This window comes from Barbatula barbatula (genome assembly GCF_947034865.1).
Source record: "Barbatula barbatula genome assembly, chromosome: 18".
NCBI lineage: Eukaryota > Metazoa > Chordata > Actinopteri > Cypriniformes > Nemacheilidae > Barbatula > Barbatula barbatula.
The window spans coordinates 11116302-11129808 of NC_136781.1; the positions used below are offsets into that span (position 1 = coordinate 11116302).

The 13507-nt window shown below is 40.1% G+C and overlaps 1 protein-coding gene across 1 annotated transcript in view; it reads left to right on the top strand.

Moving 5' to 3' along the window:
• The window catches only part of gpc3 (glypican 3), a 109476-nt gene that overhangs the window by 13780 nt on the left and 82189 nt on the right, over positions 1–13507 (top strand). The gene's annotated exons all lie outside the window — the stretch shown is intronic.

Consider the following 13507-nt stretch of genomic DNA (forward strand, 5'->3'; position numbering starts at 1 on the left):
ATGCTACTATACAATATACTAGTACAATACCAAATAATTTAGTTTCCATATTTCTTGCGACAGTTTTGGAGTGGCCTTTATCTGTTCTGAAATGACTGTGTACATGTCATGTTGAAATATAAAAGGGCCCTGCCCAAACAGTTGTCAACAGAATTAAAAGCACAGTATCAGTCATATGCTGTAACATCAAGATTTTTGCTCACCGAAATGATTAAAGTAGTCAAACCTGCTCATTAGACGGGGCGCACCAACTCTTTTGGCCAAATAATGTATTTGCTTACCTTTAAGATTGTTGCTTGTACTGTGTGCGAGATCTGCACGACTAACACCGGGTCTACGCCGGGCGTCTGTGCTTCCCAAACTTAGCCATTGTCGACATTGGGTATCAAATAAGGTCAAAATTGTAACAACAGTTGTCATGTTAGCAATGATTCTCATCTCTAATTGTGAATAGTATAGCTCCTCCCTGGCAATAGGATGTTGGAGCATGATTACATTAATGGATGTGTTTCTATTGATTCTTATTAGGAGTACATTGTGGTCATGGTCAAGTCACAATGAGACAAATGAGACTCCAAAAAATCTAACACAGAGTGAGTACATTTATTGTCAGTTAACATGTTTCTCTTATTTGCTCAATACAAAAGAAATCTGCCAAAAATAGTAAAGCATGCAGCTACCTCTTAGAAATACAAATCACTTGGAAAGAACAACAAGAGTTGAAACAAAATGATGCTGTTCGCAGCCGCAGCTAAAAGCCCAAACAGCCAATTAGAAATGACTTGCGGCAGACACCTTGATTGATAAATGGATTTTCCTGGATTGTCAATTAAATGAATCGTGTAATTTGGCATGAGTGGGTTGCCCCTACTAATTTCGTTACACAAACCATGTTAGAGTGCTGGATTTGGCTGGGTCCTGTCTGTTTGGGAGGCGGTTCAATGCTAATTGTTTCAGCGTCGGGCCTGAGAGAAAACCCACAGAATTTCTAAAATGTGCTTGTGTCTTGTCTGGTCTTGTTTTTCCCCACGTCCTCCCAGAGGGAATAGGGAGCGGGCCTTGTTTGCAATCTTCCGTGCTCTTCTCATTGCTTTTGATTCTTTTGTACTTTTCGCGGCTGACACAGATCAAAGGGCTTTGCTCTCCACTCCAGCATCTTCCATTCCGTTCGCTCTCTCTACTCCCATCAGCCCGTACTGCCACTCCCCTCGCTAGCCTGCCTTTCTCGCACACCGCGAACAGCGCCAAAGATTCGGCTCTTTGAAGTCAACTTTGCCAAACAATCATAAAAGTTACATGAAATATCTGTCACGGCAGCCTTTCCGGGCCATTCAGTGACGAACGGCGTGCGGCAGTTTCGGGTCCCTTCATCGGCCTTGGATCGCATTTGGTCATGGCGTGTCTCTTTTGATTCATGTCAGTGGCTTTGTTTAAAGCCTGAGAAATCTTAAACCAAATCAGCTTAAGTGTTATAAAAGAGAGACGTGTGGCATATGAGAATGATTCTCTTTGCTTGTTGGGAGATAGGTTCTGGCATACTTTACCGTGAATGCATTGTTTATTTTACTATAAAGGCAGCTATAATAATCTAAATGTTGCTATCATTTCATCTTTTGAATAACGACTTTAAGAAAGATATCTTTATAATACATAAATATTGTGTTTTGATGAAGCACAAAAGCACCTATAATAGCCTACTTTACGTAAAAATGAAACGTGTTCGAGAAGAATGACGGTAACTTCATTGAAATACTCGCGGTGACCAGCATTTTCTGTGCAGAACATCTGGTGAAACTGGATTGTAGGTTTGGGAGTAAGATGCAAGGTTTTGTGTGTAAAACAGTGCGTTCACCGCTGATGTCACACAAATTTATGTGCACACGTTTTAAGTGATCCAATGCATCCATGATGAAATGAACAGTATTATGAGTGATATTAATTGACTACGTATCTCAGAATTTGTTCCCTATGTGATGTTAATGTTAGATTGTATCGTGTTTGTTGGATATCTAAAGACAATGTTTGTGCCAGCTGTTTAACTGAGCCGGTGATGAATGAAACGCTGGAGGGGACTTCAAAACACAATGAGGTGCTTGGTCTCCGATGTCATTCAGATTGACAGACAGCTCTAATTCCTATTAGTGGAGCTCTGCTCTGAGCTGCATAGTGAAATAACAGTACACATCATGTATATGACACCTCTCTTTTTCATTCAGGAAAAATTAACAGGTAATCCTTGTTTTAAAGACAGAAATATAAAAAGCGAGTCATGCTCAGTTTATCAATTTCCCATCCTGAGGTCCACCCTTGAAAGACTTTGTTTAGGTGTGGAAGGGATTGACAACCACTGGGAAAAACCCCCAGTAATTTTATGGAATACATTTCTTTACTATAGTTTATTTTACAGACTTCTCATGTATTTTTTTAAATACAGTTAAACAATCAAAGTTAGAGAAAAAGACTTCAAATTTACACGTCAGCTGTAAAATAACATGAAAACCAACACAATCTCATGACGAAACATAACTCTTTTACAAGGTAAATGATTTTGGCGAATTCGTATGAATTCGTACGACCTCATTTGTACATTTCAGTACGATTTATTTCCGCAGCTGTAACGTTAGGTTCATGGGTAAGGGGTGTGGCTTCAGTATTGCTGTTTTTCTAGTAATGGTACATTTGTATACGACGTACAAATTCATACAAATTAGCCTCCTAGTAAAGTTGTTATGAATTTCCGTGAGATTAGGTTGGAAAACAAACAGAACATTACAGAAATGTTGTTTTACATTTCGTCACCTTGGGTTGATAAGGTTCTATCTGAATTCTGAGCAGTTTTGAGACTCAGCACTTCAAAAATCTTTTTGTTTTCTAAAAATGTCCCAAAATCTACAAAAACATCACATAATGTAAAAAGATTAAGAGTTTGGGGAAAACTCAATTTTGGCAAAAATATTTTAAGTGCCCTAGCCACAGTAATGTTACCACATTTTTACAGTTTTTTATTCAGCTGCTAAGTGAGTCTTTCGCTGCATAACATTTTAGAGAATCTATGATGAGACATTTTTCTTGCACCACATTTTAAAAAAATAGTAACAGTTTATTGTAAAAACAAATTGGGTACATGGCTTGTGGTTGGTTCAGTAGCGAAAATACAACAGTCCCACAATGCAATGCAGTTTTACCTCAATGAGCAGCTTTAACTGCTAGTCATGCAATCTTCACTGTGACAGCAAGCAATGAAAGTTTATTTTAGTCGACACTGCATGTCCCAACCTTGTTAGCGCCTCACTCGATCTTAATGCTCTAGGCGTCTAGCCTTAGTTTTATTCTCCCCCGCCCGTCCCGCCTTTTCCCGGCATACTCCTCTAATACCACCCGCCTCTCTCTCTCTCCGGAGTCATTAAGCTCTTTGTCGAAGTTTCACCATAACCCAATAACGGCCTGGCTGGCGGAGAGCTGGACCAGGCATGAAAGCCATCAGAAGTTGTTTACTCACGGCCTGGGGCGAATTTAATAACTTAATGATGGTTAGAAACGGCCGTGCCATCTCGCAAACAAGCCCTTTGTGTCTCGTTTGCCTGATGAGTGAAAATATACTTGCCATCACTGCATGTTTCTCGCACAATTATAATTAGTTTTCTATCTCAAAGGTTCTGTTGATATTTATGAGCTGGTGGATTGCCTCTTCGGGGTCTTCGTTGCTTGATTGAATATGCAGACTCTGGTGGGGACTCATCCAGCGTGATGTAATCCTCAAAAGTGATCTCTTTTACTCAGACTCTGTGGTAAGAGACCAAAAGCTTGGAGAGTAAAGGAACGCTTAGAGAGCGACTTTGTCTCTGTGGAGAGACTTTGTGTTGAGTAGAGGCTCAGACTGCAGTCCCAGCGGGCACACATAAACACACACACTTCAACAGAATGTACTTAGGATGAGTGTTAACTACAGTGCAGTTAGTGAAGCACTTAGGTGCCTTATGTGATTGCTAATATATTGCTTCCTAAGTTCAGCAGCACCACTCCTGTAGTTTTGCTGCAGAGAGACCTGAGGTGTTACTGGAAAGAGTTTCCCTTGATACAGGAGCGGCAATATGAAATAAAGGGAATCTGATTCTAGGTTAGAGCTTCACGGATTAACTCTAGTTTACACTGCCCCAACAAATGCCAACAAACAGCAACCTTGCAGACTGTGTAAAAGTTGTCTGTTTGATTTTGAAGGTGGAGAACCATAGATGTTTTTTACAATCTTACAACAAACACCGGCAGTCTAAAACACACACACACACATTTTAATGTGTCTTTCCATAGATTACTTTTATCCTGTACAAACTTTATATTCTATCCTTTAACCCTCACTTGATCCCTAACTACGGCACAGGCACACAGTACATTCAAATGATCTCCAAATCCAGCGTTATATCCAACGCTTATATAACATTCCTCTCCCAAATGCAGTGAACAAACAAACACAGCTGAACTTCTGCAAAGCACATTGGTGGGCGTGCTCTTTCTCTTTCTCTCGCTCTAGCTTGTTGACATGTGAGCGTGCTCTTTCTCTCGCTGGTTAACCAGTGGCATGTTCTTCTGGGAGAATTGCCCAATAAAGGACTAAGAAAAATTACAATTCCGTGAGGTTACACTTTCCGAAACCTAAACGAACCTCGGGGGAGTGTATCGAGCACAGTGCGTCATACGACCATGTTTAGGATGAGAAGTCAGAATGCATGAAACACTGTTGAACCCCCTATTAAAGGTACTTCAACATACTTCAAAAAACAAGCATAGTAGATTTCTAGACCACATGGTATTAAAATGTATTTAAAAAAACAAGGAAGCATTTATTTTTAGTGAGACATTGCACTCTTTGTGCCTTTGGATTTTAATGCGCAATGAATGAATAAATAAATGTACAAGCACAGCTTCTGACAATTCCCCAGAACAAACCTCCAGATATCATGAGTCACTGTGCAGAAATGTGCATCAAAACATTAACCTCCATGACCCCAGCAGTGAGGTCTAATAGGATACATTAGCATGCATCTACATGCGCAAAAGCATGAGGTAGAGCAGCGCTCTCTTGATTATGATACTGTAATTATATTGCGAGGTGGCAGACGGTTTGCCTGTTGTTTGTGAATGAGAGTGGTGCATTGGAGCAGGTGATTAGAATCTGGCCCTGAATAAGCAGATGGTGAGGAGGAGAGAGACCTCCTGAGTGTCCATGGGAGCTCCGCATAGACACAGAGCTGAGAGGAAAATGAGCATGGAGGAAGAAGACCATCACAAGTCATCATTTATTTCTTCATGCAGATTGTTTCTAATACCCACCCACACAAACACATCTGAAATCACAACATCACAACCCCAAAACTGAGTTCCTTTGTGCCCTAATTCTGTCACAAAAGCATGTAGCAAATGTACTGTTACAAATCCTCCTGCAACATATTAAAGCCCCAATTTACACCTTCAACTCCTCCCTGCCCAGCTTACCCCGTCTGTCAACCTCTCGGGTGGCTGAAAATTACGGTTGCATCCCCTGAGGTACATGAGGAGTACTTTCCTCTCCTTTGGTTTCAAACGCAAGCTTTGTCCTGACAGACTCGGTTTGTGTGTTTCTAATCACCCTACTGATGTTTGATTTTGACCGCGTTTTCGCCCAAATTCGGCGGCTGTCTCTTTGTTGATAGTGTGGCATCCAGGCTGCTCTGCATGGGGCGTATTTGCATTTTCATTGTAAATGCGGCTCGGGAAATCTTCAATAGTGGGTCGCATTATCATCATAGGAAGAAAAGAGAAGCAGTTTTCAAGAGCTCAATGTTAGTAAAAGTACAGTTTTGTCTTCTGCTGTCTAGCTGGGTTGGAGACAAAGGCTTTGTAACTTCTATGAAGAGGTGTTTTGTTATAGAAAGAAAACAAATATTTGCAGCGTTATTTGTTGGTTAGTGAGACAAAAAACTTGATTTAACCTGTTTAAAGGGGATTTGCATTAGTTTTAGTTAAGTTTGTGTTATTTGGCAGTACCGGCTGTTATAACTACACCCTGACAGACAAATGGAGAAATTGATGGAGGGACAGAATAACATCAAATGCACATACCTGAACAATGATGATGATGAGTAGTGATGACAAGTGATCAAATTACCTCACAGGTTACACTTCACATAATCATACAAAATGATTTTGTAGCAGAACAAAAATATACAATTTCTAAAATAAATCTAATAATATGGAAAACAATATACCAGTCTTTGAAAGTTGTCTTTTTCATATGAACTTAAACATCCTTGCTCTAGGTTTAAAACGGTAAATCCAATACAAATGTGAGAAAATGAGGATAATGAGATTATGAAATCTGAATGATCATACCTGGGTGGTCAATCCGGTTCAGTTTTAGACAAGGTGCTGAAAAAAACAATAGAACCATGCCCAAAAAACATTATCATTTTGGTATTTATTTAATGGATTTTATGATTATAACGGGAATTGTATTGATTGTGATGGAAGCTATAATGATGTCTACTGGTATGTGATGTATCTTATTGAAATAATGCCCAAAAGACAAAACAAAAATGCATTTTGTAATGATTTAAATGGAAAAGCTAATGGTTCAGAATGGCATTTCAATGTAAACCATTAGAATTTCTGTAATGTTTTCTGTTTTTTTTAGCGGGGTGTCACTTTTTTGACTCTCATACAATATAAAAAGCTTTTAAGAAGAGTTTTAAAGCTTTATGAAAGGAATGGGATCATTCTCTTTAACTCAAATACTTGTCGGCTTGAACATGCATCTACTGGTGCCAGGGACAGATTAACGCACAAGCCTACTGGGCACATGCCCAGGGCACTAGACCAGCAGTGGGCCCTGGCAAATTTAAAATGGGTACATTTTTTATTTATTTTATTTTCTTCATAAAATAGCACAGAATACTGTGGCGTAAAGGTATTATTTGGCATAAATTGGTGTATGTCAATTTCTGTTATCAAAAGAGTGCCACGTGACCATCTCGGTTTGTGCTGCGCTTTTTTTTAAACCATTCGTGACCGCTGTGTCATGTGTTTTTAGACGCAGAGAAACGTTCTTTCTGAACCGTTTCTAAGTCCTGTGAATTTGGGCATAGGTGCAACACTTCCTGTTAAATATGTGATGCCAGGGGGCCTTTGAATCATCTGTGCCCAGGGCAAATCAAAGTCATAATCCGTCCCCGACTGGTGCAGTTTGCAGAAATGTTCTTGTAATTCGACATAAAGCTCTGAAAAGTTCGACAATGGAGCTTGTATTAAGACATCATCAGCCATCAAATCTAATGGCACATTGCAACAGTTATAAAATCTAAAATGTGCAAATCTTATATAAAAACATCTAATTTATTATACATTAATTATTGTTAATAACTGAAAAGTTATGATTTTTTAGAAACTAAATAGAGCAAGTAACAAATGCCAAACAATGGTCTGAATCGGCATGATTTATACATTTGTAACTCACTTGAATTTCTATCTCTCATCCCATTTGTCTTCTTCTAAACTCATAAACCTGCTGAAATATACAGTACGTCGTAGTGAGGGCATAATGCTCACTTCTTCCTCTGGCCTCTTGAAACTTCAACAGTGTGGCAGGAAGCTGTACAGGGCTTGTTTTCCTCACCTTTAATTCCCTCTGAGTCGCGGTTAAATGCTTAATCTCACAGACAGAATTTGTGTTCTTTCTCCAGCGCGCATCGGTCTAATGCATTTTCTCCGCATACCTTACCATAAGATGAATGCGCGTATGCGCAAGGCGTTTATATTTCAACTCGCCTCTATTCTTCCCTAATCATGCAAAACCACAAAGTCATTTTCAGCGCCGTAAGGTGTAAGATTGTGCTCTGTTTGTCTCTGTGATATCGAGAGGCGAGGAACATTTAGTAATTATGCCTAATGATCTTTCACAAATGTACAATCTGCCGCTATAAATGTCACAGTTCAGTAGACTTCATGACGGGCGGGTAGGGGCTTATTTGAGACAGTGGTTCAGTAGATGTGAAGAATCAGAGGATTATATTAAGGAATAATCCGGCACTATTTTTGCCCTGTGTCCTGTGCAGTAGCGGTTTACGGTATGCTAATGATTCAGATTCTTGGGTGACTCTCGTGCTGAGATGCATCATGGTGGAAAAGAAACAAACAGAGCTGCATTTGGATCAAAGAGTTTTTTGAAATTGTGTCATCAAAACCCCGCAAGATGAGAATCTATTAGCTCCCCGCCATCCTCCTCAATAACACACCAGTCTGTGTTTCACCGCAGGAAAGGATTGAGACACATTAAAGCCACTTGGGTGTAGTGTTCACAACACACCCAAGGTATTGAACAAAATGAAGGTCTCAGAGAAGCTAATAGAGGTTTAAATTTGCTATTTTTGTGATAGTCTTGGGAGAATCTGGAAGGTGGGTGTGACATTGCTATAGATATAGATTTGAATGTTAATGACTCTTTACATTCTTATTTTCAAGTTGGATCATTCTAAAACTTTCCAACAATCTCTGGTGTGTAAACGCATGATGTACACAAAGCCAGTCGTTTTTTTTCCTCCAGCTGCTTTGGACTACATTTCGGTGATTTCTCTCTTTAACCTCTTGTTCTTTTGCATGTAGGAGATCATCTTAAATCCACCCCCTTGAGGCCCTGTTTATCTGACCGTGCATTCAAAGTCAGGGTTGATGTATTTTTTATTCAGTGCCCTGCATTATTGAGCAGCTTATGCAATACATAACGTGTGCAACTCCACAATGGCCATGTCAAAGACCTGTGAGCCGAGTAGGAGAGCAACAATCGTCTAGTGTGGTACTACTTCTTTTTTGGTATCTTTTGCTGTGCTTGTGTAGGAGTGTAAGTTTGACAGGTCAGTTTTACCCAATATCATCTGCAGTTATAGGTAATGCTTCTAGAGACATTATGCTTTTAAGCACCATTGGCCTTTTTGACCTCAATGGATGTTTACAGCAGGGAAAAGCAAGAGCAATAACCTTGGCAGATTCCCCCAGCCATTTCAATCTGAGGTCATTTTTTCTTTGAGAAACAAGATTATTATAGTTTACCAAAACTATTATCAGATTTCTGTGAATTGACATCAAATAAAATATTGGACTTTATAATATATAATATTATATAAAAAAAGAAACTAATCAAAAACAATAAATACGTTTAACCAAAATTTGACTGAAATAAAATTGTTTGAGAAATTTGTAAATGAATCAAAGAGAAGCAATGAAAAGTACTGAATGCATTATAATGCTCACACTGTTAGTTATCTCATTTTCTACTGAGAGATAACAACATTACTAAATATTTGATTGGTAATGTCTAAAGCTCAATTGAATTTATTTAACATCATTAGATGTCCGAAAGCATCTTTCAGAAAAAGATGTTGGTTTACAGAAACACAGTTGGTGAAGTCATTGAGTGACTGAGCAGTGATGCAGCTGCCTCTGGTTTCGAACTCGGCCATTATTTTTGCAATCCCCTTTGGTGACACCAGCGGTGTGGAAATTACCCACTTCACCTTTAAAACAATGGTTGTTCCCTTTTTTACGTGGCAGGGTGTGTGAATAATTCAAGGAGGGAATATGTTTGGTGAGCATGCGTCAGCCCAGCAGGAGCGCGTGAAGTAAGTAAGGGAGACCCTGGAGACCGGAGCAGAGGGAACGGGAGGGCAAGTGAGGGTCTCTCTGCTCGGATGGACTGATGTGAGGAGAAATGTTTGGGTGGGAAAAAAGAACAGACGGAGTTGGGGAGACTTCCATCATCTTCCCATCTCTCCAGCGTTAAGCCCTGGGCGGAAATGTGGGGCTAAGTGGCATGATGAAGAGGGTTCTGCCACGCTCAATCACTCTCTCCTCCACCCCTTCGTCCGACTGACAGCATCGGCCACCCGTGCTGAAAGATGGATTGGTGGAGGAACGGAGCAGGAGGCATTTAATGTTCTCTCCATTCATTTATAAGCGTGAATGTTATTGCAGAGAAAGGCCCTATCGGTTGAAAAGCAATCCTCATTAACTGCTGAAAGTGCTCTGCTATTGCCCGGCCTGCTGATAGTTTGTATGCAAAGAGGTTCCTGCAGAATGAATCTGTGTGTGGGACGGGATGGCAGACGGGGGAAAGCACCGTGCCGGCACAGTTAAAATGGACCTTGTTAGTATTGATTTTCCCCAGATCGAGCACCCATTCATTTATAATTCATTCTCAAAACAATCAGATGGGGAGGGTTATGAGGAACAGGAAAGAGTGGGACAGGGCATTAAAAAAGTAGAATTTAAAGAGAAAAGGTATTAGGAAATACATGCAGTTCGGTCCAAAATGTTGGTTTTTAAATAGAATTTCAACTGGGAATGTTTTGAGATTAAATAAATTAACAAAGAAACATTATGAGGTTTCAAGAATAATGCTGATTTCATTTGCAATTCACGGGGGTGAATCATTATTATTATTATATTAATAATTAAATGTAAATGTATAAGTGGCCAAAAGTGATGCCAGGGGGGAATATTTGTCACATATTTGCTTTTAATGCAATTTGGTGTAGTAATATTTTGTAGCCCTTCTCGTAACTATGTCTTATAAACTTTGCACATATGTTGTGTGTACTTTTTTTGACAAGCCTCCTTAAATTCTTTTCAAACATGAGCATCGGTTGATACCCCAAGTACAATGCATCATTAATACAACGCTTTTAATACATCTTATTTGTATTTTATTTGAATAAAAAGTAAGGAGTTGTCTAAACTGGGTCCCCCACTGTAGGTAACATTGGAATCCCACTGTATGTAGCACAAAGTACCCTACAGTGTGTACTATGATCCATTGGTCTTTCGATCACATGTTGTGGTTAAGACAGGAAAAACTCCAATTTGGAAACGGATCCACTGATAAGTGAGACAGAATTCTCCTTTGGGTCGTTCTCTGCGGTGTTTCACGGATAATCCTGTTGACACGTTTTAATGAGGATCTGGGGGTCTAAACTTTGTAAGCATATTGCAAGGTTTTCAGTCCACGAAGTACAAACGGCATTTTAAGAGGCGTGGAGAATGCGACTCAAGGACTCCTGGTCAATCTGGAGGATTCTGCTGCGTTGGCAGATGTTAGTAAGGGGTGGCTGCTGTCAGGGTCGGAGGTCTGAGGAGGTGTGCGTCGGATCCTCCTGTCTGGTCAGCTGAGAAAAATGGTCCTGTATTAATAATTGAACAACTGTCACTTTAGCTGTTTACTCAAGCCGAACACGCTGCTAGACGTCCCTGAAGAGCAGACCACACAGGGCCTGACAGCATCACACTGGCACACCAACTCATGTGGTTCCAAACCTGTATTACTTTCTTCTGTAAAGCACAAATTCATTGAAAGCCTACAGTGACTTGTGGCTGTCAATCTTCAAAACACTATAAAAGTAGTTTACATGACACATAAAGGTAGTTCAATGTCATGTGACAGTTTTATGTGAGAAACTTCTTTTCTACAGTAGTAGCTTTCAAACGTTATTCGCACTTGTGCATATTCAAAGGAAGTTGTATGTTCTTTTGTCGTTTTTCAAAGCTCGCGTAAAATAATAACTTCAAATTCTTCAGGTTTGGGAGTGACCTGAGGGTCATCCTTTAACAGCTCCGACTGTGTTTGACTTTGTCAGGTTAATTCCCAGCGCGCCTCAGGTCTCTGTGTACAGGCTTACATCTATGTACCGCTACATTGTGAGAAGTCAGAGCGAGGTCAGGAGTTCATGCAGTTTTAATTCTAGAACCTGTTTTGTTGCAATTCTCTCCTCTCTTTCTCTCTCTCTGACTCATTTATATTTTTAGTGTCCCTTTCATTTTTGCTGTTTCTGTTTGTCTCTTTGTGGTCTGCTGATTTGCGGTTCAATGTGGATGTAAAGATGAATGTAATGATGGAGCACACAAGGCCACAACTAATGGACGTTTGTTCTTCTAACCTGCAGGGTGAATTATTCAGAGCCCTTGAGCATCGAACACTGCCATGACCTAGTCCTCTTTCTCACTTACACCTCTCACCCTCGCTCGCCCTCTTTCTTTTAATCTTCCTTTTCTGTTTTCATCCTGTCCTTGTTTTTTCATTACTATTTTCCACTCTCCGCATCTAATTCTCACTCTCTCTATCTCATGTTGAGAGGGGATCTGTTATGAGGCTGTTGCCATGAAGCCCCTAATTTTCTTCCACCCATCTCCTCTCCCTCCCCCCTCTCGTCTGCTCTCTGATTGGCTGAGAGCACTTCGGTCTCCTGTAGGTGTGAGGAAAGGCTCTGTGCCCTACGGTGTCTCTGCAGCTCGAATTAGCCGGACCGCTCAGACCTCCGGGGTCATCCTGTTTGTGTGGTCTGTCCCCACCAACCCTTTCTCCATCTGTCACTGCACACACACCTCACACACATACACCTGTGACCTCAGAGGGTGGGATTGGATGTGTGTGGGTGTGTGTGTCAGTCTGTGTTTCAAACTGAGTTGGTGCTAACAAAAATTTTGCCATCTAAATGTCTAGAATCGAAATCATTTACTTGACGTTACACCTGACGTGTTGGTAACGCTTTAAAAATGGCTTTAAGGAATCATTATACTCATTACTATAGTGACTTATTTATGGATTGAGAAATTAAGGGTTATATTTTGATTGATGTTTTATTTCAGAAAAGCACATTTTTAATTCAGTCATTTCATTTTCATTTCCTATTATGCAGTCTCACAAACCTTCTGTAGTTTTATAAATGAATCTCTGGTTTGATAGTAGTTTAAGATCACCAGACTTCTGCTGGCAAACAACTGTTCATTTAGATGGAAGCAGGTCATATGACCGATATGTCAATTATTTTAGCATTCAGTTTAGCGCATACTACTATACTATACTATACTAACCCTGAAGAGACTGTGGGCTGTCTGTGATGGTGTTTTTGCTGATGTGAATAATGCTTTGCCATGCTCTGCTCTAGAGAATAAATATAACTTGACCACCATTGTGCATTTACAGTGTAATCCACATCTCTATTATCACATAAGTCTCAGTCTCCTTCATTTTTATCCTTTCTCTCTCTCTTGCTCCTTGTGTCTGTCTTATCTAGTCTGCTCATCTCTGTCTTTACCTAATTGGCCATTGTTTGTTAAACAAAACCGCAGCTATGAACCTGTGTGTCTGTCTGTGTCCTCTGGAGGAGTTTGTGACTGTTTTGATGAACTGATTGTGTGTGTGTGTGTGTAATCAGAGATGAGTGAGTATGCTTTGCGAGAGTGTTGGGAGGAGATGTTAAACTCATGGTCAAGTACACAGTTGGCTGGTGTTTGTCAGCCTCATTAAGGGTTGACAAACCACAGGCAATAAAATCAAAGCCCATTACACTAAATCCCCTAGATGCTCCTTAAAGCTGAAGTGTGTAATCTTTTCCATGTTAAAATACTTTCTCCCATCCCGGCTTTATTTTCAGAGACAACTTTGATTCAGTTGATTCACCGTAAAAATGTAATCACTTAGTAACGCTTG